General features: G+C 44.3%; 1 long non-coding RNA gene across 1 annotated transcript in view; it reads right to left on the bottom strand.

The window, feature by feature from the left end:
* Positions 1 to 11,663: 11,663 nt before the first annotated feature.
* The window catches only part of LOC127006705 (uncharacterized), a 180,744-nt gene continuing 169,335 nt past the window's right edge, over positions 11,664 to 23,072 (bottom strand). The window contains exon 6 of the long non-coding RNA XR_007759706.1: positions 11,664 to 11,729. This is a non-coding gene — a long non-coding RNA (uncharacterized LOC127006705). The remainder of the gene's footprint in view (positions 11,730 to 23,072) is intronic.

Below are 23,072 nucleotides of genomic sequence, written 5' to 3'. Positions count from 1 at the left end.
TAGGTAATGCTGGAGGGAGGGAGGGAAAGGGAGGGGGAGGAAGGGAGAGGTAGGAAAATATGAATGCGAGGAAGTTTTAGGGTTCTGGGTGCCTCTCTCTCTCTCTCTCTCTCTCTCTCTCTCTCTCTCTCGGTACGATAGCACAATTAACGCATATAATGTAAGGAGAGAGAGAGAGAGAGAGAGAGAGAGAGAGAGAGAGAGAGACCTTGGGGACACTCTCTCAACAAACAAGGAAGATCTAGCCGCCCACAATCGTACTCCACCCACCGCCCATGACCACACCCACACCCACACCCACCCATGCCCTAACCCCCCTCATCCCCCCCACACCAACGCCCACAACCACCCATAGTCACACCCACCTCCCACCCACGCCGCCTAATCACCCACACCACACCCACGCCCTCTGCCACCCATAACACACACGCCCACACCCACAGCGACGCCCATATTAACACACCCATACGCACGAACACAGTCATCATCCACGACCACACACACACACACACACAAGAGAGAGAGAGAGAGAGAGAGAGAGAGAGAGAGAGAGAGAGAGAGAGAGAGAGAGAGAGAGAGAGAGAGAGAGAGAGGTGATTAAATAAGGAAGTGAGGTTATTATGGATAAAGTGGAAGACAGAAAAGGAAGTGAGAGAATAAAGAGATAGGCGATAGGAGGAGACGAAGAAGGAAGAGAGAGAGAGAGAGAGAGAGAGAGAGAGAGAGAGAGAGAGAGAGAGAGAGAGAGAGAGAGAGAGAGAGAGAGAGGAAGATAGAGAGGATAATCACTGTCGCCCTTTGTCCTTTTCTGTTCCTCTTTCTTCCTCCCTCCCCCCTCTCTCCCTTTCCCTCTCTCTCCCTTCTTTCTCCTCCTCCAAGCCCTGCCCAGTTATAATTCACTTTCCCTCCTTTCCTTCATCTCTTTTTCCTTTACTTCTTATCCAACTTTCTCTTCTTCCATCCCTCTTTTCCTCCTCATCCAACTTTCTCTCCTCTCCATCTCTCCATCTCTCTCCTTTTCTTCTCATCCAACTTTCTCTCCTTTTCTCCATCTCTTCTCTCCTTTGCACTTCACTCAACTTTCTATAACTCCTAATGCCTCACCTTCCTTCCCTCCACATAGCTTTCCTCCTCCTCCTCCTCCTCCTCCTCCTCCTCCTCCTCCTCCTCCTCCTCCTCCTCCTCAAGTGGCATCTTACCTCACTCCTCAGCCACACCCTCGACCCTTGACACTCTCTCTCTCTCTCTCTCTCTCACTCTCTCTCTCTCTCTCTCTCTCAAGGTTACATCAGGAGAGAAAAGTACGTCTCTATCGACAAACAAACAAAGGAGGAAGAGTGACAAGAGGAGGAGGAAGAGGAGGAGGAGGAGAGAAAGAGAAGGAGAAGGATAGGTAAATAGTTTGTAAGAGAGGCAGGTAAGGGAGGTGGGAGGGAGGTAAGTAAAAGGGAGAGGGGGAAGGAGGGAAGGGAGGGAAAAGAGTGGGAAAGAAAGAGGAAGGAGAGAAGTAAGGAAGAAAGAAAGGAAGTAAGTAAGGAAGAAAGAAAGGAAGGAAGGAAGAAAGGAGGGAAAGAAGAAAACAAAGAAAGAGAGCGTGAAGCAAAGAGGGAGGTAAGGACTAAGAAAGTGAGAGAAACGGAGAAAAACAGGCAGGGAGAGATAATGGAGGGAGGAAGAGAGACAATAGAGGGAGAAAGAGAGGAAGAGAAGGCACGTTAGGCGAGATAATAGAGGGAGAAAGGGAGAAAAGGGAAGGGAGAGATAATGGAGGAAGAGAGGAAGGCAGGCAGACAAGGGGTGAGACAAAAGAGCCAGATAAGAAGAGAGGAAGGGAGAAAATACGGAAGGGAGGAGAAAGGGAGGTAGGGAGGACAAGGTAATTTTCAGCGGTAATAAGGGAGCAATGCGTCAGGTCACCGCCACACTCTGACATCACCCTGCGCCCGCCTCTGTCAACGGGAGGTCACGCAGAGGTCACGGCGGGGGCGAGGCGAGGAGGAGGAGGAGGAGGAAGGAAGGTCACAAGTCAGCGGGAAATTGCCCTCCTCAGGTACGTCTTCACAGGTAAATCTCATCAGCAGGTAAGCGGATAATCCAGGTAAGAATCACTGCAGAAAACACAGGTGGGGGAGATCAGGTGAGGCCGAGGTTTTAGCCACGTGAAGGGCGACAGGTGTTCCCAGGTGGATATCAGGTAATGGAGGAGGAGGTCAGGCAGGAAGATGGAGCGACAAGGAAGGTGCAAATCAGGTGAGGAAGGAAGGTGGCTTGGTTTGTGTGGGTGGCAAGAAAAGGACAGGTAATCAGGGAACGTCAGGTAAGGGAGAGGAAGCTAGTTTTGGACAGGTGAGATTGGAAAGGTGGGTAATAACAGGTGAATACCAATTAAGGAAAGTAAATGGAAATAAATAAACACAACAGGTATGATGTGATAACGGGACAATAGAAAAGAAAAAAAGACATTATCAACCCAAATCCACGAAAAATTAATAAAACTTAAAATAATGATGACTGAAAATACAGGTAAATAATTTAAAACACCACCTAGGGATTCTAAATTGAAAGCCAAGTGAGATATGACGCTAGATAAAAATAATAACAAAAAAAAAAAGAATCAGTTGAGAAACAAAACTAAAATAAAAAAGACAAAGATAAGAGATAAAAAAATAAAATGAGTGATCCCCCCAAAATAAAATAACTGATCCCCCAAAAATAAAATAACTGATCCCCCCAAAATAAAATAACTGATCCCCCAAAAATAAAATAACTGATCCCCCAAAATAAAATAACTGATCCCCCAAAAATAAAATAACTGATCCCCCAAAAATAAAATAACTGATCCCCCAAAAATAAAATAACTGATCCCCCCAAAAATAAAATAACTGATCCCCCAAAAATAAAATAACTGATCCCCCCAAAAGATAAAATAACTGATCCCCAAAAATAAAATAACTGATCCCCCCAAAAAATAAAATAACTGATCCCCAAAAATAAAATAACTGATCCCCCAAAAAATAAAATAACTGATCCCCCCCAAAATAAAATAACTGATCCCCCAAAAATAAAATAACTGATCCCCCAAAAATAAAATAACTGATCCCCCAAAAATAAAATAACTGATCCCCCAAAAATAAAATAACTGATCCCCCCAAAAATAAAATAACTGATCCCCCCCAAAAAATAAAAGAAAACGAAATCGCGTGCACAAAAATCCAAAATCAGGTGAACGGGGGCGACTTGACCAGGTAAAAAGTTAGGTAATCCCAGGTGAGACGACGGGGGGCAGGGGAGGCAGGGGGGGGGGGGGGCACCGGTACCCAAGAGCGGCGTGCCAGCAACAGGTGGTGGTAATTACGACCTTCAGGACCCTCAATGAGCCAGGTTACCGCCATCCTACATGCCAGGCCCATTATCTCTCTCTCTCTCTCTCTCTCTCTCTCTCTCTCTCTCTCTCTCTCTCTCTCTCTCTGGGTAGTTAGTTACCTTCTTTTCTTCCCCCGTCATCTATTTCTCTCTAGCTCTCCCTTCTCCCTTCTCTTCCTCCTTTTTCTTCCCCTTTCCTCTGTTCCCTCCTCCTTACTCTCTCCCTTCTCTCCCCTTTCTTCCATACGACACTCTGAAACACCCTATTCCCCTCCCTTCCTTCCTCTCTCCCTTCCTCCTGTGTCTTCTTGGTTCTCTCTCTCTCTCTCTCTCTCTCTCTCTCTCTCTCTCTCTCTCTCTCTCTCTCTCTCTCTCTCCCTCCCTTCGTGTGCCTTTTTTCCGTTTTTTATGTCTGTGTTAAGTCTGCATTATGAGTCTTTACCTTTTCTTTACCCTGAGTCGTGTGTTCCTTTCTTTATTCCTTCCTTTTTTAGTCTCGCTGCGTTATAATTTCGTTCGCCTTTTTTCCTCTATCCTCCATTTTTTTTTGTCTGTTCAGTTTTACCGTATATTTTTTTATTTCATCGTCTTTACTACTTATTTGCAGTCAACATTTACTCAATCAGTTCGTCAGTCAGAGGGGATCATTTCAGTCAGTTTTGAGAAGCAGTGCACTATTTATCACCTTCAAAATCTTTTATCTTCTTTTTATTCAGTTAACAAACAACTCATAATCAGTCACTTAGGGGATCAGATCAGTCAGTCAACCATCACTTTCACCGTCTCCAGTCAACACACAAGCCACGTACGGTCAGTCAAGGGATCAGGTCAGTCAATCATCTTCTATTTCATCAAGTCAACAAACATCATATTCTGTATATTAAAGGATCAGGTCACTCAGTTTATCATCATCCTCACCTCCATCAGTCAACAAAAACGTCATATTCACCCTATCATCTTCAATTTCATCGTCAACAAACATCATATTCAGTCCATTAGAGGATCAGGTCACTCAGTTTATCATCATCCTCACCTCCATCGGCCAGTCAACACGTCATATTCAATCACAGGGTCAGGTCAATCAGTCCATCATAATCATCACTTTCATCCGTCAGCCAACACGTCATATTTAGTCTGTCATCTTCATCCGTCATATTGTCAGCCAGAGGATCAGCCGGGTCCGGATCCTTCACGGGAATCAGTGCCGCGCGTCGCACTTAATCTGAACCTTTTAAGCAAGTGGCTCCCTCACCTGTGATCACGGCTGACAGGTGAGCTATTGACGACCAGGTGAGGGGACGGGAAGGGAGGAGGAGGAGGAGGAGGAAGGGAGGAATAGGAATGATTACGTAATATGGGGTACCGTTTTCTTCCTTTTTACCTTTTTTTTAGTAGTTTAAACAGGATTAGTTTTCTTTTTTTTATCTCTCTCCTTTCCGTGTCATTTGTCTCGTGTATGTGTGTGTGTGCGTGTGTGTGTGTGTGTGTGTGTGTGTGTGTGTGTGTGTGTGTTCAGAGAGGACACACACACACACACACACACACACACACACACGTCAGACCGGTAGTTAGCTCCCCTAAACCCCCCCCCCCCCAAAAAAAAAAAAAAAAAACGCGGAACCAGCTAATTGCTCGCCTGCACCTGTCCAAACCACCTGTCTCACCTGAAATTAACCTCGCATGCTCTCCAATGATCTGAATTAACCTCCCGTGACCTGGAATGACCCAAAATAATTAACCTGAGATGCGGGTCTGGATGCCATAACTTGCGTCTCGTCTGTAATCTGGCTCTGCGCGGAAATCCTGCCTCTACTTGACGCACAACACGCCGCTACTCCGCGCCAGATGCTAAAATAGAGAGCCACTGTAATGATCCGGAAATTGTTGAGATTGAGAGAAAGGAGCCATGACCCAACTCCACCCTGATCTGACCTAATGCGACCTAACCTAACCTAACTAAAACCTAACCTTACCTAGGCTAATTCAACCTAACTCAACCATCTTAACCTAACCTAACCAAACCTCACCTAAGTTAACCTAGCCTAACCCGAACCTAACCTAACTTAACCTCATCTCACCTAACCTGACCTGACCTAATCTAACATTACCTAGGCTAATTTAACCTAACCCAACCATCTTACCCTAACCTAACCTAACCTAATCAAACCTCACCTAACTTAACCTAGCCAAACCCGAACCTAACCTAACTTTACCTCATCTCACCTAACCTGACCTGATCTAACCTAACCTAACTTAACCCATCCCTCCCTACTCTCTCCTCCTCACCTGTCGATATAGAAGGAAGGAAGAGGAGAGAGGTAAAAAGGGAGGGAGAGAGGGAAGGAGGAAGAGAGAGGGAAGGAGGGAGAGAGAGAAGGAAGGAGGCAGAGAGAGAGAGAGGGAAGGAGGGAGGGAGAGAGGGAAGGAGGGAGGGAGAGGGAGAGAGGGAAAGAGAGAGAAGGGCGGGACAGGAAATAGTAGTGAAAAGGTGGAAGGTTGGCGGCTGAGTGAGGGAAAGGAATATGATGTTTGAAGGGAGGGAGAGGAAGGGAGGGAGGGAAGAGGGAGATGGAGAGGAGAGGGAGGGAGATTAGGGATGTATAATAGTGCATAATGAAGGCTATTATGCTTACGTCCTAATGCCTCTTGGGACCACTTGAGAGAAAGAAGAAGAAGAAGAATGAGAGAGAGAGAGAGAGAGAGAGAGAGAGAGAGAGAGAGAGAGAGAGAGAGAGAAAATTAACATTCGAATGCAAAAGAGCAAAAAAAGGCGAGATAAGATGGGAGCAAAAAATCTATGTATTAAACAAACAAAAGCTATATTAGAGAAAAGAATGAAGAGGAGGAGGAGGAGGAGGAGGAGGAGGAGGAGGAGGAGGAAAAGAAGAACAGGTACCTAAAACTGAATGATGAATTAGCTTGCATGTTGTGTCTATAAGGTGACCCCGCCCTTCCCTCCTCCTTCCCTCCCTTACCCTTGGAGAGATGGAGGGAAGGGAGGAAGGGAAGGACAGCCTAGACACCTCCAGGACATCAGACAGACCTCGCCCATGACCCACAGATCACTGGGACACACACACACACACACACACACACACACACACACACACACACACACACACACACACACACACACACACAAACACACACACACAGGATGAAGAAGAAGAAGAAGAAGAAGAAGTCGAAGAAGGAAAAGAAGAATATGAAAAGGAGAAACAAAAGAAGAAACATGAGAAGAGGAAGAAGAAAAGGAAGATGAAGAAAAAGAAGAGAAAGAAAAAAACAAGAAAAAAAAACAAGAACAAGAAACGGAAGATGATAACAGATTAACACAGAATGAAAAAAAATAAAACAATAGGACACGAAGAATACTAGAAAAAAATATATAATTCCCACCAATCACAGGCGTTCGAGTAAATAATGCGGGCCAATCAGAACACTGCCATTCAGAGCAAGACAAAAGACGCTCGTAATTCAACCAGTGATCACGTCAGCTTAATGGAATCACTTCGACCAATGGGGAGAGAGAGAGAGAGAGAGAGAGAGAGACGGTTAAAGAAGTTGGTTGACTCACTACTGTTACACAAAATGAGTCATAATACGGAGAACAAGGAGGAGGAGGAGGAGGAGGAGGAGGAGGAGGAGGAAGAGGAAGAAAAATAATCAGGAAAAAGATGAAAGAATATAAAATGGGAAAAAATATAGAGACAGCAACAGTGAAGATAAATGAAATAGTAAATATATAGAAAAAAATATACGTCAAAACAAAAGAACAGCATAACGAAACATCACTTTAAGACACATCACAAAAAAAAGAACAAAAAGGACCAAAAAGACAAAAATATGGAGGACGAACACACACACACACAAAAAAAAATAACAATTAAAACAAACAAGACAAAGAACACGCAGGGAAATAACGAACAAAAGGAAACAAAAAAATCTGAGGAAAACAAGAAGACAACGCCGAGCAGGAAGAGGGAGGAGGAGGAGGAGGAGGAAAAGGAAATGAAAGAAGACTCTCCCAAACATAACAATAAAAACAACACGTGAAACTTCATATAGAAAAAATAATACGAAAAGAAAACAAATACTAAAACAATATAAGAAAACAATAATAGATAGCAGGAAAAGTAGGAGACACCGACAAAGAGGAGGAGGAGGAGGAGGAGGAGAGGAGAGGGAGGAGGATGAGGAGGAGGAGGAAGGGGAGATGAAGGGACAGATGCAGGAACTCTCAAGCATAATAAAAAAAAAAACTAAACAATATAAACGAAAAAACAAAGACTTAAAACAAAATAAGAAAACAATAAGGAAAGAAGGAAAAGGAGGAGACGACGAAGAGGAGGAGGAGGAGAAGGAAGAGGAGGAGGAGGAGGAGGAGGAGGAGGAGCAGAAAAGCAAGGAAGAGGAGGAGATGAAGTTAGACCCTCAAACATAATAAAAAAACGAAAACATTTGAAAAAAAAACAGACCTAAAACAAAATAAGAAAACAATAATAGCTAGAAGGAAAAGGAGGAGACGACGAAGAGGAGGAGGAGGAGGAGGAGGAGGAGGAGATGAAGGAAGAGTCCCCAAACACGGCATAGACCACCTACTCTAAATGCAAAGCGTGAACTGGCGTGTGTGTATATTTGGGCCACTCCAGGGAGGGGATCTGGGTGGGCACGTACACACACACACACACATACACACACACACACACACACACACACACACACACACACAAAGGGAGATGAAGTAACGTACACAGCATACCTTCCTTACTACTCCTCCCTAAATTCTCTCCCTCCTTCATTCCTTATCTCCCTTCCTCCCTCCCTTCTTCTCTCCCTTCCTTGCTTGTCTTCCTCCTATCTCCTTAATTCTATACACTTTCGTTCCTCCTCCTTGCTTTCCTTTCTTTCCTCCACTTTTTCTTTTTTTTTCTACACTTTTTCTTTCCCTTCCTTCTTCCCCTCCTTCTCTACTTTCTTTTCTTGCTTTTTCCTTCCTTCCTTCTCTCATTTCCTCCATCCTTTTCTTACTTCCTTCTGTCCTTTTTTTTTCTTCTTAATTTAATTACATCCTATATTGTCCTGTTTTCTTAATCTTTTCCTTCCACAATTTCTTCCTCTTCTTCTTCTTCCTCCTCCTTCTCTTGTTTATTTTTCACCCAATTTATTCCTCGTCCTTGTTCCTTCCCTGTTCTTAATCCTGTTCATAACCGTTTAATAGTGTGTGTGTGTGTGTGTGTGTGTGTGTGTGTGTTTAATCTGTCCGTCTGTACCTGCATGTGTGCGTGTGTCTGTCTGCTCTCTCTCTCTCTCTCTCTCTCTCTCTCTCTCTCTCTCTCTCTCTCTCTCTCTCTCTCTCTCTCTCTCTCTCTCTCTCTCTCTCTCTCTCTCTTATTCTTTCTTTCTTAAATCCTTACCTCCCTCCATCCCCCCACCTTCCCCCTCACCTTTCCACCCTTCCCCCCTCCCCCCCCATTACCACCTGCAATTACCTGGTGCCTGAACGTGGCCAGGTAATTACTTGACATGCAAAGTGTGTCTCACTCACCTTGGCGCCGGGATGAGGGGAAAAGAGGGGAGGAAGAGGCACGAAGGAAGAAGAAAGGAAATGAATGAGGGAGGAAGGGAAGGAGGATGGAGGGGGGATGAGGAAGGATGGTGAAAACGTAGGAAGAAAAAGAGGAAAGAGAGAAAGGAAGGAGGAAAGGGGTAAAGCAAGGAAGAGAAGTAGGCGATGGAGGAATGATGGAAGGAAAGAAGGAAAGGAAGGACAAGAGGAAGAGAGGATGAGAAGGGAAAAAAAGATAGGGAAGGGGATAAGAATGGTAGTAAAAAACGTAGGAAGGAAGGGAAAATGCGGGTAATAAAGAAGGAAAATGTAAAAAAAAATAGTAGGGAAAGAAAGAAAGATGCAAGAGAGGAATGAGGAGAGAAGAAAGAAAGCTAAGTAGGAAGGAAGAGAGGAAAGGGAGGAAGAAAAGAAGCGAATGAGGGAGAGAAGAAAGAAAGCTAAGTAGGAAGGAAGAGAGGAAAGGGAGGAAGAAAAGAAGCGAATGAGGGAGAGAAGAAAGAGAGCGAAGGAGGAAGGAAGAGAGGGGAGGAAGGAGGGAAAGGAAAGGAAGGAAGAAAAGAAGCGAATGAGGGAGAGAAGAAAGAGAGCGAAGGAGGAAGGAAGAGACGGGAGGGAAGGGAGGAAGAAAAGAAGCGAATGAGGGAGAGAAGAGAGCGAAGGAGGAAGGAAGAGAGGGGAGGGAAGGGAAAGGAAAGGAAGGAAGAAAAGAAGCGAATGAGGGAGAGAAGAAAGAGAGCGAAGGAGGAAGGAAGAGAGGGGAGGGAAGGGAAAGGAAAGGAAGGAAGAAAAGAAGCGAATGAGGGAGAGAAGAAAGAGAGCGAAGGAGGAAGGAAGAGAGGGGAGGAAGGAGGGAAAGGAGAGAAGGGAGGGAAAGGAGGGAGGGGTCGCGAGGTTACCGTGATTTATACCTGACCAAGCTTCATCCCTGAGCCCAATGTCGCGTGTGTGCGGAGGGAACACCCAACTCTCCCTCCCTCCCTTCCCTCCCACCCTCTCCCCCTGTCCCTCCATCCCTTCCTCACCTCCCTCCTCTGTCCTTTCCTCCTGCCCACCTTGTCCCTTTCCCTCACTCTTTCCACCCCTTCCTTACCGCCCTTCCTCCCTTCCTTCTTCACCTCCCTTCCTCCTCTGTACTTTTCCCCCTTCCCTCTCTCCTTCCTCCCCTTCCTACTATCAATTTCTCCTCTGTCCTTCTTCCCATTCCCTCTCTCTTTCCTCCCCTTCCTTCCATCCCTTCTCCCTGTCCTTCCCTTCCTTCCTCTTCTTCCTCCTTATTCTTTCCTTCCTTGCTTCAACACCTCTCTCCCTCCTCCTCCTCCTCCTCCCCTCCTTCCTCCTTCCTTCACACTCTCGCCTAACCTTCTCTCTCTCTCTCTCTCTCTCTCTCTCTCTCTCTCTCTCTCTCTCTCTCTCTCTCTCTCTCTCTCTCTCTCTCTCTCTCTTCTCCATCATTTCTCCTCCCCTCTCTTGTCTCTCTTTGTTTCCTCTCCTCTTTCTCTTACATTTTATCAGCTTTCTCCTTGCTTTATTTTTCTTAACTTCTTTCCTCCTTGTATCCTTCTCTCCTTGTCCTCTTTCTCTCCTCCTCCTCCTCCTCCTCCTTCTCTTAATCTCTCTAACCTCCTTCTCCCCTCATATATCCTTCTTTATCTCCTTATTCCTTTCCCTCCTATCTTTCTCTCCCTCTTGCCTTTTCCTCCCCTCTCCTGCTTCATTACTCTTCTTCTACCCTCCTCCTCCTCCTCCTCCTCTTTCTTCCTCCATGCACTTACTTACAAGGTTGGTGTTGCTGCTGCTTTTCTCCTCCTCCTCCTCCTCCTCCTCCTCCTCCTCCTCCTTAATGTCCCTCACCTCTTCTCACCTTTCTCTTCCTCTCACACCCTCTTCCTCTTCTTTTCTTCCTTTTCCCTTCTTTTCCTCTATGATCTCCTTTCTTTCGCAAAATTGAGAACGAGGAAGACAAAGAACGGGTACACAGTTTATCCTCCTCCTTCTCCTCCTCCTCCTCCTCCTCCTCCTCTCTTTAAGGCAGACTTAGGAAGGTACAAAGGAGTGATGACTTTTATTCTGACAGTGATAAGTTTATGCGGCAAGAAGGTGACTTATCGCCTTTATATTTGCGTTGCCTTCCTGCCCGTGTGTGTGTGTGTGTGTGTGTGTGTGTGTGTGTGTGTGTGTGTGTGTGTGTGTGTGTGTTTGTTTGCTTTGGCCGTGTTGATATAGTGTGCTGCTTTGAGACTGTGCTTAATTACTTTACTGCTACTGTTACGCTTCCTCCTCTTCTTCTTCCTTGTCCTCTTTGCCCACTTCCTTCCCTTCCTCCTCTTCCTCCTCCTCCTCCTCCTTCAGTAATAACAATAATAATAATAATAACAGCAATAATAATAACAATAATAATCAGTCATAACAATAATCACTGTGACTTTACTACTACTACTACTACTACTACTACTACTACTACTACTACTACTACTACTACTACTGTCTTACTAGTATTCTTCATCATCATAGTAATAGCATAGTCATATTCATAGTCATAATAAAACAAGGATAACTCGGAAACACACACACACACACACACACACACACACACACACACACACACACACACACACACACACATCACGTGAACATTACACAAGGAGACTTAATGACGTGAGGGAGACGATGGAGGTGACAGGAGGAGAGAGAAAGGGAGAGGGAGGGAGGGAGGGGGAGTACCTGTCACTAATTAGCAACGGCCCACCTGGCGCTGATGACGTCACGCAGGTGTGAGGGGGATGCCTGTGCTTACCTGTTGATCCGGTGGGGGGAAGAAAGAGTTCGTGTTAGTTGTTGTTTTGATTGTTGTTGTTTATTTATTTTTACACATACATGACAATGCTTATAGATTTACTTAACTTTGTATTTTTGGATATATGATAATATTTATACATTTATTCACTTTTTTTTCAGATATTCAAGACAGCTTTTAAAGATTTATTTCACTACATATTTTTTTTAACATTACATAAACAAAAAAATTACCTACTAACGTTTTTTTTTTATTTTATTTACTATTTCACATTCTCATATTTTAATTCATTTCCTCATTGTAGACTAGCTTCCTTCCTTCCTCCTCCACACATTTATCATACATCCTCCTCCTCCTACTAATCTTTTTCCTCCTCCTACTCCTACTCCAAACTTACTTCCTCCTTCACCATGACTCACACACACACTCACACACACCTACGTCACTCACCGCCTTCACACACACACACTATCACACACACCCCTGACAAAAAATAGCAACACTAGAAATCAAGCTAAATATAACCCAACAGTACAAAAGGTCAACACTGTTCAATGCGAGTGAAATTCAAACACCTGACGTCATAACAGGTGCGAGCCAATCAGGTGGGGAGACAAGGCGGCTAATCAGATAAGGTGACGGACAGGTGCTCGCGTGACGTAACAGGTGTGCAAAGAGGCTGTTGATGCGAGATGGTTCTGGCGTCATGGGTCCAGCGTGGTGAGGTCAGGTGAGAAGATCGTGATGTCATGGTGATATTCTTGGTGTCTCTTTCCCACCCTTTTCACCCTTTTCACCCTTTTCACCCTCTTCTTCCCTCTCTCTTCTCCCTCATTCAACTCCTTCCCACCTTTTTTCCTTTATTCCTTTCTCACCAACTCCTTCCATTTTCAAACTCTCCCTTAATTCCTCTCTCCCTCGTTTAAGTCCTTCGTTCCTTTCCCTTAATCATCTTTTCTCCTACTGTTTCTTGCGTCTCTATTTCAAAAAGCTTCTTTCTCTTTTCCTCTACCCCCCCCCCTCACACACACACACACACACACACACACACACACACACACACACACACACACACACACACATCATCTCCCCTCCCGCTTTCATTTATTTTTCATTCAGTTCCTTCTCTCTCCTTTCCTATTATTTTTCCCCTTTCAAACATCTTTTGTCTCTACCTCATTCAACTCCTTTCCCTCCCTTTCCCTAACAACTTTCAACTCCTGCCCCCCCCCCCTCCCCTCCCCGCCCCCACATTTTCATTATTATCTGTATCCTCTTCTTAATCTTTCCTCTCTACCTCATTCAAGTCACACCCTCTTCCCTATTCTTCCCCTTTCATCAATCCCTCAATCAACTCTTTCCTTCCCTCTTGTCTCTCATCTTTTTCCCCTTCTTTTTGTCTCTCAGCTTATTCCTTTTCCTTTCCCGAACACGAGGATAGACTCATAAAGGCTTAACAACATAACGAAAGCAAATAACAGAGTGGAGAGAGAGAAAGAGCAGAAGAAAAAGGGGAAGAGAACTCATTCCCTCCCTTTCCCCCATCATTTTCATCCCTTCTTTTTCTCTCTCCCACATTTTAATCCTTTCTTTCCTTTTCCTTATCCTCGTTATTCCTTTTTCACCATTTCGTTTATCCCTTATTCAACTCCTTTACTTTGTTTTGTTTATTATCCCTTTTTCCCTTTTTTCTCTTTTATCTGCTGCAACTACCTTCTCTCTCTTTCTCACGCCGTTTTTCTTCCTTTTCTTTTTCGTCTCTCCCTCATTCAGCCCCTTCACTCCCTTTTCCTCATACTTTTACCCATCTTTCGTCTCTACCTCAAGCAAATTCTCTCTTCCACTCCAACCCTTCTACATTTTTCTTCTGCTTCCTCTTTCCTTTTTGTTTCCTTGTCTCTATCCCCTTCTTCTCCTTTCCTCAATACCTCTGTACCTTCTCCTCCCTTCCTCTCTCCCTAGTTCAACTCCCTCCCTCCTGTTTCCCTGTTATATTTATCCTCTTCTAGCTCTTTCCTCTCTACTTTAAATAATGAATGAAGAGTAATAATATGTAATGCCTCATGCAACTTATCTTTCTCCCTCTCGTACGATTTTACCCCTTCTTCCCCTCCCCTTTCTTCGTCCTCTCCCTCTCCCTCCCTCCCACCCTCATTGAACTCACTCCCAATGAATGACGTGCCTCTTGTTACTAGGGAGACAACAGCCAGACGGACAGACAGAGAGACAGACAGACAGGCAAGGTTGGCGTATGAGAGGGTCTGTTATCTCGTTGACGCATGACGTTCTGACGCTCAAGGGCTTTCCCATTGTACCATGTTACGTCTAGCTTCGCGTTACGCAGACTCGGACGTAAGCGAGAGTGAGTGAGTGACCGAAGTCCAGAAGAGTAACTACATGAACTTTGCTTGTGGATTGCGTCATGTTATGCTTTGATCGTTTTTTTTTTTTTTTTTTTTTTACATCTCAGCCTATAGCACCCGTAGGCTTTCTTCAGGGGCCTAGCTGGTGGTCGGCCGAAGCCCTTCATGGCGCAGGCAATTTTTTAAAGTGGCGCCAGTTATGCTTGGCTCATGCTGCCCCCCGGAACTCCTTCTTGATTCACTGGACGGTTTCTTCTGGAGTCCGGGTTGATGGATGGTCTTCAGGACAGCATGCGCTTCTATTTCCGTCCCTTCTTTTCCTTCTTTTTCTTTTTTCCCTCTCTACTCTTTTTTGTGACTCGTTTTATTGCTAAGCCTTTTTTCTAGTCAGCCTCTGTGTGTGCGTGTGCTTATTTTTTCGTTCCTTCTTTTCCTTCCTATTCCCTCTCGCTCTCTACTAAGAACTGTTTTCATACGCTTCAACTTACATGTTAATTTATTACTTATGTGTGTTTGGTTGTCTGTCTGTCTGTGTCTGTGTATATGTATGTCTATTTTTGTCTGTCTTTCTCACTGTTTGGCTGTCTGTCTGTCTGTCTGTGTCTGTGTATATGTATGTCTATTTTTGTCTGTCTTTCTCACTGTTTGGCTGTCTGTCTGTGTCTGTGTATATGTATGTCTATTTTTGTCTGTCTTTCTCACTGTTTGGTTGTTTGGCTGTCTGTCTGTGTCTGTCTATCTGTATGTCTATTTTTGTCTGCCTTTCTTCCTGTTTGGTTGTTTGTCTGTCTGTCTGTGTCTGTCTATCTGTATGTCTATTTTTGTCTGTCTTTCTCCCTGCCTTTCTGTCTGTCTTTTTGTTTGTAAGTCTGTTTATATGCCTGTTTTCTTCCTGTCTATCTGTCTATTTCCATCTACCTCAATCTTCAGTAACTTTCCCTCCATCCTAAAATCACAATAATCTTACCAAGAGATGCTAAAACCTTCCTCAACTAAATAAACTTTAAATACCAGCAATTCAAGACGATAATTGAAAAAAAAATATCATCTTCACATTTTCGCTCTCGACGCATATATCATTTTCATCAGTAAAATAATATTGAGTAAATATATAATGAAGGCGATATTTGGCAAGGGAGTGATATTCGTTAATGCAGGGCCGGCAAATATAGCGATGGATATTGACGTTAATGTGTTTATGAACGACGCGGGTATATGCTTGTATAATTATTCGATCATTAGACGCTCTCTCTCTCTCTCTCTCTCTCTCTCTCTCTCTCTCTCTCTCTCTCTCTCTCTCTCTCTCTCTCTCTCTGTTCATTTTTTCGTTCCCTCTTTCTTTTTATTTGTCTTTCTTTCTTCCTTTCCTTCTTCCTTCCTTCCTTCTTTCTTTGATTCTTTCTGTGTGTCTGTCTGTGTTTGTTTGTCTGTGTTTGTCTGTCCGTTTGTCTATCTATCTATCTGCCTGTCTATCTGTCTTTTCTCCCTCTAGTGTGTGTGTGTGTGTGTGTGTGTGTGTGTGTGTGTGTGTGTGTGTGTGTGTGTGTGTGTGTGTGTGCGTTTGTGTGTGAGCAGCGTTCGCGTGAGTCTCGCTTAAACATTAGTCTTTCACGGTCAACTTTTATGGCACGCTCGCCGGCCGCTGAAACACAGGCATTAAATCTAAATAATATGACATCCATAAGCCTCTCGGTGGAGCGTGGGAGTAGCGGTTTTGCTATTTATATTAAGAGAACATTGACGTTAGGATAAATGTCTAGAATGTTGCTCTCCACTGCCCCCCCCCCCCCGTTTCCTCCCTCCCTCTTTTCTTCATTACCTCACCCTTTCCTCTTTTTTCTCTTTCTCTTTCATACAGAACATTGGAGTAAGGATACATGTCTATAACGCTTCTCTTCCCCCGTTCCCTCACCCCCCCTCCCTTTCTCTCCCTTACTCCTCCTTTCATCTTTTATTTTTCTCTCTCTCCCTCTCTTTCCTACAGAACACTGGTGGTAGGATAAATGTCTAATACTTCCCCTCCTCTCTCTCTCTCTCTCTCTCTCTCTCTCTCTCTCTCTCTCTCTCTCTCTCTCTCTCTCTCTCTCTCTCTCTCTCTCTCTCTCTCTCTCTCTCTCTCTCTCTCTCTCTCTCTCTCTCTCTCTCTCTCTCTCTCTTTGTCGCTTCCCCACTCCCTTCTTTCCTTCCCCCTTCCTCTCTCTTACCTCTTCTCTCCCTCCCTCTCTATCATTCTTTCCTATGCACATGATTAGAGGAGAGGGAGAATAAGGGAAAAAAAAGTATAAATCCCTACAGGGGCTAAAAAATGACCAGGCGAATATGCTCAAGACTCACTATTTGCCGGGGGGGGAGGGGGGAGGGGGGGGAGGGAGACAGGTGTGTGCGGGCGCCAATTACAGGTGAGCTCCGTGGCCCCCTCCCCCCCCTCAGGTAACCCCCCCAGAAAGCCATTACCTGCACGGCACACCTTATGTTCAAACTCCCCCTCCCCCCTCTCGCTCTCCCTCTCCTTCCCTTCCTCCTCCTCCTCATTTCCCCGACACCTTTCTCTCCCTGCTTTTTTCTCTCTCCCTTGACTATTAAATCCTCCTCCTCTTCTTCTTCTCTCCTCCTCCTCCTCCTCCCCCTCCTCCTACTTAATTTCACGTATCCTCACCTCTCTTCTCTTTCTTCACCTTTCTTCCTCTTCTTACTCGAATTTTGTTTCCTCCTCCTACTCCTCCCTTATCACGCATTCTCACTTCTTATCCTCACCCTTCCTCCTTCCTTCCTTCTTTCCCTTTCCCTGCAACTTTATTCTTACCTCTTGCACACCTTCACCCTATTAATTAGCACCACCTTTACCTGTCCTCACCCTTATGTGCATCACCCTTTCACCCACACATCTCTTTGGCACCCTAATATGCATCCCTTTATTTCCCTTAAACTCCCTTATATATAGTTTCTCACCCTTTTTCACCCTACCTTGGCATCCCTTCACCCTAATCTCCCTCACACCCTCCATGTCGCCTTCCCCCTCTCGTTCTTTATCCTAATCCTAGTGTATGTAACAAATTCGATTCTCTCTCTCTCTCTCTCTCTCTCTCTCTCTCTCTCTCTCTCTCTCTCTCTCTCTCTCTCTCTCTCTCTCTCTCTCTCTCTCTCAGCGCCCACACACCTTCTCAGCTCGGTCGACCACGCCCTTCCTCACTTACGTACAAGGAGGGAAGGAGAGAAGGAGTGGAGAGAAGGAATGAAGGGAGGGAGGGAGGAGGAGGAGGAAGGGAGGGAAGGAGAGAGGAAGAGCAGGAGAGGTTAGAGATGTTCGTTAAGTCAATTTAGAGGTTACTATTTAACGTGTAACGAGTATGTATGTATGTATGTATGTTTGTATGTATAAATGAATGAATGACTAAATGTATGTATGTGTGTATGTATTTGGCTAGACAGATATTTGTAGAGATGAATGTTTATATGTATGTATGTATGAATGAATGAATGACTAAATGTATGTATGTGTGTATGTATTTAGCTAGATAGATATCGGTAGAGATGTATGTTATATGTATGTATGTGTGTATGTATTTCTACCTGAGTGAAATAAATTAATAGTTCTGAAAAAAAATATGTTGGGACGAGACCAAGACGGTTAGGACAAGGAAGACCAAGAGGAGGAGGAGGAGGAGGAGGAGGAAGACCAAGAGGAGGAGGAGGAGGAAGAGGACGGGAGATGAGCTCACCTGTGCCCTCAAGTATCCAGGTGTGTCGTGACGTCACTCAGAACTCTTTGACACACACACACACACACACACACACACACACACACACACACACACACACACACATACACACACACACACACACACACGACGGATGATATAAAAAGAAAAACAACAGAAATTAATTGAAAAAAGACGAAATTCCATTAGTGAAAAAATTAAGAAAGAAATCAATTAAATGTATACCATAAAAATAATGAGAGAGAGAGAGAGAGAGAGAGAGAGAGAGAGAGAGAGAGAGAGAGAGAGAGAGAGAGAGAGAAACATACATACAGACAGACAGACACACACGGATAGAATCACATCCAATCCAGTTAATAACCAAAGCTTCACCTGCAGAAGCACATCACCTGGTCACCTTTCTAATCACCAGGTAAGCAATCATACCTCAAGTGGCTCCCAGATGTGTCCAATCAAGGGAGGAAAAGTTCAGGTAAGGTCAGGACAGGTGTGAAGGCCCGGCGTTGATTGATTACAGGTGAGAAGGATGGCAGGTGTGAGGGAGGGAGGAACGGGGAAGGGAGAGAGGGAGGATGGGAGAGGTAAGGGAGATGGAGAGAAATGACCGTGGGAAGAAACTTTTTATGGGACGCGGAGGAAAAAACTATGGAGGGAAGAAAACATATGGAGGTAAAAAAAAAAGTGTGAAGGAGAAAAGGCACTGAGGCGACTATAATGAGGAAGAAGATAATAAGAATGAAAATAATAATGTGGAAGAAGAAGAAGAGGATAAAGAAGACAAAAAAGAAGAGGAATGAAAAGAAAAAGAGGAATAGGAAAAAATAAATTCTTCCTCCTCTTTTTTTTCATCTTCGTTCCATCTTGTTTATCCTCCTCCTCCTCCTCCTCCTCCTCCTCCTCCGCAAAAATGTCCCCGTGCCGTGACCCCCTCCCCCCCCCCCTTACCAGGCAGTAAATTAGGTGTGCCAACGTAATCCCTTTACCTGCAAATCTCTCCCTCTCCTTTTTCCCTTCCTTTCGTTTATTTTCTTTTATCCCTTCCCTTTTTTTTCTGTCGTTCCTCTCTTCTCCCTTTCTTTTGTTGTTGTTCCTTAGTTTTCGTTTCCCTTCCCTTTTCTAAACATATCTTCTTTATACCCATTCTGTTTACGTCATTCCTTTCCTTCTTGTATAATCTATCCTATTTCTTTATTCAGCTTGTATTTTTTTTTGTTCTGTGCTTTTTTTTCATCTCTTATTTCCTTTCTTCCTTCCATTCTCTTCCTTTCTCTTTGTTTCTCCCTTCTCAACTTTTTTACCTTTTTCATGTCATTTTTTTCTTCCCACTTCTTCTGTAGTCACGGCACGTTTCCTTTAAGTTGCCTTCCCCTTTCCTTCCCATCCTTTACCTCTCTTCTCATTACGACCTTTCCTTCTCTTCCATTTCCCTTCCATTTTTTCGTTTTTTTTTTATCCCATTCCGCCATTCTTTTTAATCTTGCATTCATGCCATTCCCTTTTTTTTTCTTCACTTCCCTCTCTGGCTCTCTCCATTAACACACACACACACACACACACACACACACACGAGACAGTACTTTTAATTCCTCTCACTCGACATCACCAATTCTATATACATAACTTTTCTCTTCTTAGCTATACTAAAATTTTAATGACAAAAAAAAAAAAAAAAAATATATATATATATATATATATATATATATATATATATATATATATATATATATATATATATATATATATAAAGACGAATGAATAAAAAAAGAAAAACAAAGAATGAAGAACAGAGAGAAAGTACATAATTTTCACACACCTTCCAGTACTTGCACCTCTCTTCCTCAGCTCGCTTCCTTCCTCCTCCTCCTCCTCCTCCTCAGACACTCCTCCAGGCACACCCTCGGGCTAACACTCAGCGCCTCTCACCCTTATCTCCCTCCCCATTAAAGCTAACACCCCCCTTCCTCCTCCTCCTCTCCTCTCCCTCACCTGGGCATTACATTATAGTCCCCTCTCACCTTTTTCCCCCAGGTAATGAGAACAGGTACTCGGGGCACGCACGGGACAACCACCCTTACCGCACCCTTACCTGAGGCCCAAATTACCTTGTTAGTCTACCTGGGCATCTCCCATTCATTAGAAAACGGGACAACGCAAATTTGACCTTAAGCAACGAGGCCTTAAGGGTGGGAATATACCGCAGCGTTGCCAATTCATTCATACCCAGGACGTATAATTATTGCTACTATCGTCTGCTTCCTGCGCGGGGCATGTTCCTTGTGGCACGTGGAGGTAAGGGTCATACTGCCGTGCGTTGGGGAATGAATGAATGAATGGGCGAGTAAGGCAGGTCAAAGGTCAGCAGGGAAGGAGGTCACCACGTGGGTATGTCCTCCTCACCCACATCGCCCTGACCTTGCTCCAGGCTCTCGTCTCAGCTTCCTCTCTCTCTCTCTCCTCTCCCGCCCGACCGCTCTCCCGCCGCCGCCGCCTCCGTTTCATCTCATCCTCTTCCTCTCTCTCTCTGCCTTGAACTGAGTCACATCCTTTCTCTCTCCTTTTTACGTTATCTTCCTTGTGATTTCTTCCTACCTTGTCGTTGTTATTATCATACTCATCCTCTTCCTCTCTCTTTCTCTGCCTTGAACTGACTCACATCCTTTCTCTCTCCTTTTTACGTTACCTTCCTTGTGATTTCTTCCTACTTTGTTGTCGTTGTTGTTTTTATCATCCTCACCCTCTTCCTCTCTCACTTGAACTCACTCGCATCCTTTCTTTTTCTTTCTTTCTCCTATACGTTAGCTTCCTTGTGATGTCTTCCTACCATGTTGTCGTTATTATTATTATTAGTATCATTTTTATTACTTCTATTATCATTATTACAGAACCTAACAGTGATGACGACGAACCTGACATAAATGACTTGGTTTTATTCAATCTCAAAAATAAAAAGAACAAGAATTAGAGCAAGTATATAACATTATCACCTGGACCTACTATTAACATCACTAATTAGGCAAGCACAGGTGTAGAGAGGTGACCATTAAGAGGAGAAGGAGGAGGAGGAGGAGGAGGAGGCAGATGAGGAAAGGAATGACAATGAGGAAGATGACGAGACAAATGATAATGTTTAAAGAGAGAGAGAGAGAGAGAGAGAGAGAGAGAGAGAGAGAGAGAGAGAGAGAGAGAGAGAGAGAGAGAGAGAGAGAGAGAGAGAGAGAGAGAGAGAGAGAGAGAGAAAAAAAAACATACAAACGGACAGAAAGACAGACAGACAGACAGACAGCGAGAGAGAGGGAGAGCAGGTTTGGTCATAGAGAGGCAGTCAAGTGCTCAACCCACACGCCAACCTCCCTGAAGCACATCCTACCTCCATCACCCCCCCATCTACCCCTCCCTCCCTCCCGTCGAGATGGAGAAGAAGGAAAGAAAAGAAGAGAGGAGGAGGAGGAGGAGGAGAGAGAAGGGTGTGAAGGAGGAAGAAAAAAACGATGAAGTAGATACAAGTTATATTTAGGTGATGCGTAATAATTCAGTGAGAAGGAAAAAGTTGAAATTAGAAAGAAAACGAGGAAAAGGAAGGAAGGAATACATATCAAAGAGGAGGGAATGGAGAAGAAAGATAAGTGGAAGACGAGAAGAAGGAGGAGGAGGAGGAGGAGGAGGAGGAGGAGAGAAGAGGAGGGAGATACAAGGCCCAGAAACGAGTATGTGGAGGAGATTAGGGAACCCAGCGTGGAGGAAACTGGAGATGAGAGAGAGAGAGAGAGAGAGAGAGAGAGAGAGAGAGAGAGAGAGAGAGAGAATCATACTGAACTAGACAAGATGTAATGCGACACAAGAAGGAAGATAGAGGAGGAGGATGAAGAAGAAAAGGAAGAGGGCAAAGGAGAGAAGGAGAAAGAATTAAGTTACTGACAAATTGGATGAAAAAAAAAAACATTAGCGAGAACATCAACACGGAAAAAAAAAGAAAAAAAAAGAGCAAGGTGAGTATAAAGAGAAAGAGAAAGATAGTAAGAAAAAGAGTAGGAAAAGAAACAAAGAAAAATGATGACACAGAAAACAAAAATGTGAATGAGGAGGAACAGAAGAGGGGTGAGGAGGAGGAGGAGGAGGTGAAATGAGATGCCTCTGAGATGCCTCTCCACCGTCACAGAGGGCGGTAGTGTGTGCAGGAGGGAGGGAGGGAAGAAGAGAAATGAAAGAAAGGAGATAGATGGAAAAGATGAGGAAGAGAAGAAACAGAAAAAAAGGACAGGAAAGAATGAAAAAAAAGAGTAAAGACCTGGCAGAGAAGGGTAAAAAGATGAAGGTGAGGAGAAACAAAGAAAGAAAAAGGGAAAGGAGAGAGGGGATGAAGAAAAGAGGAAATTATTTAAATAAACCAGAGACCAAGTGATGAAAAAGATTATAAAATGAGGTGGTGGAAATAGAAAAAATAATGGGAATGATAAACGAAGAATTTGTGACGAAATATTTATTATTATTATTATTATTATTATTATTATTATTATTATTAGTAGTAGTAGTAGTAGTAGTAGTAGTAGTAGTAGTAGTAGTAGTAGTAGTAGTAGTAGTAGTAGTAGTAGTAGTAGTAGTAGTAGCAGTAGTAGTAGTAGTAGTAGTAGTAGTAGTAGTAGTAGAAAAGAATGAGCAGAATTGTATAGTAGTAGTAGTAGTAGTAGTAGTAGTAGTAGTAGTAGTAGTAGTGGCACCATACAACACAAAAAACACACACACACACATACACAATTAATGAAAACGAGTATTGTTATCACTACCAGCACACCAACCATCACCACCACCGTCACCACCACCACCACCACCGTCACCACCCCTCTACCTTCATGTGTCACCTCCTCCCCGTCACCACCACCACCACCACCGTCACCACCACCACCGTCACCACCACCACCACCACCGTCACCACCACCACCGTCACCACCACCACCACCACCGTCACCACCACCACCACCACCGTCACCACCACTCTACCTTCATGTGTCACCTCCTCCCCGTCACCACCACCACCACCACCGTCACCACCACCACCGTCACCACCACCACCACCACCGTCACCACCACCACCGTCACCACCACCACCACCACCACCGTCACCACCACTCTACCTTCATGTGTCACCTCCTCCCCGTCACACCGTCACACGCACACACCGCGAGGCAGGTGTTCTGGTGACATACTGGTGAGCATCATGACGGGGAGGCGAGATAACTCTCTCTCTCTCTCTAATCAAATATACA

Source organism: Eriocheir sinensis, chromosome 33 (assembly GCF_024679095.1).
Source record: "Eriocheir sinensis breed Jianghai 21 chromosome 33, ASM2467909v1, whole genome shotgun sequence".
NCBI lineage: Eukaryota > Metazoa > Arthropoda > Malacostraca > Decapoda > Varunidae > Eriocheir > Eriocheir sinensis.
This window is presented reverse-complemented; position numbering and strand designations above follow the sequence as displayed.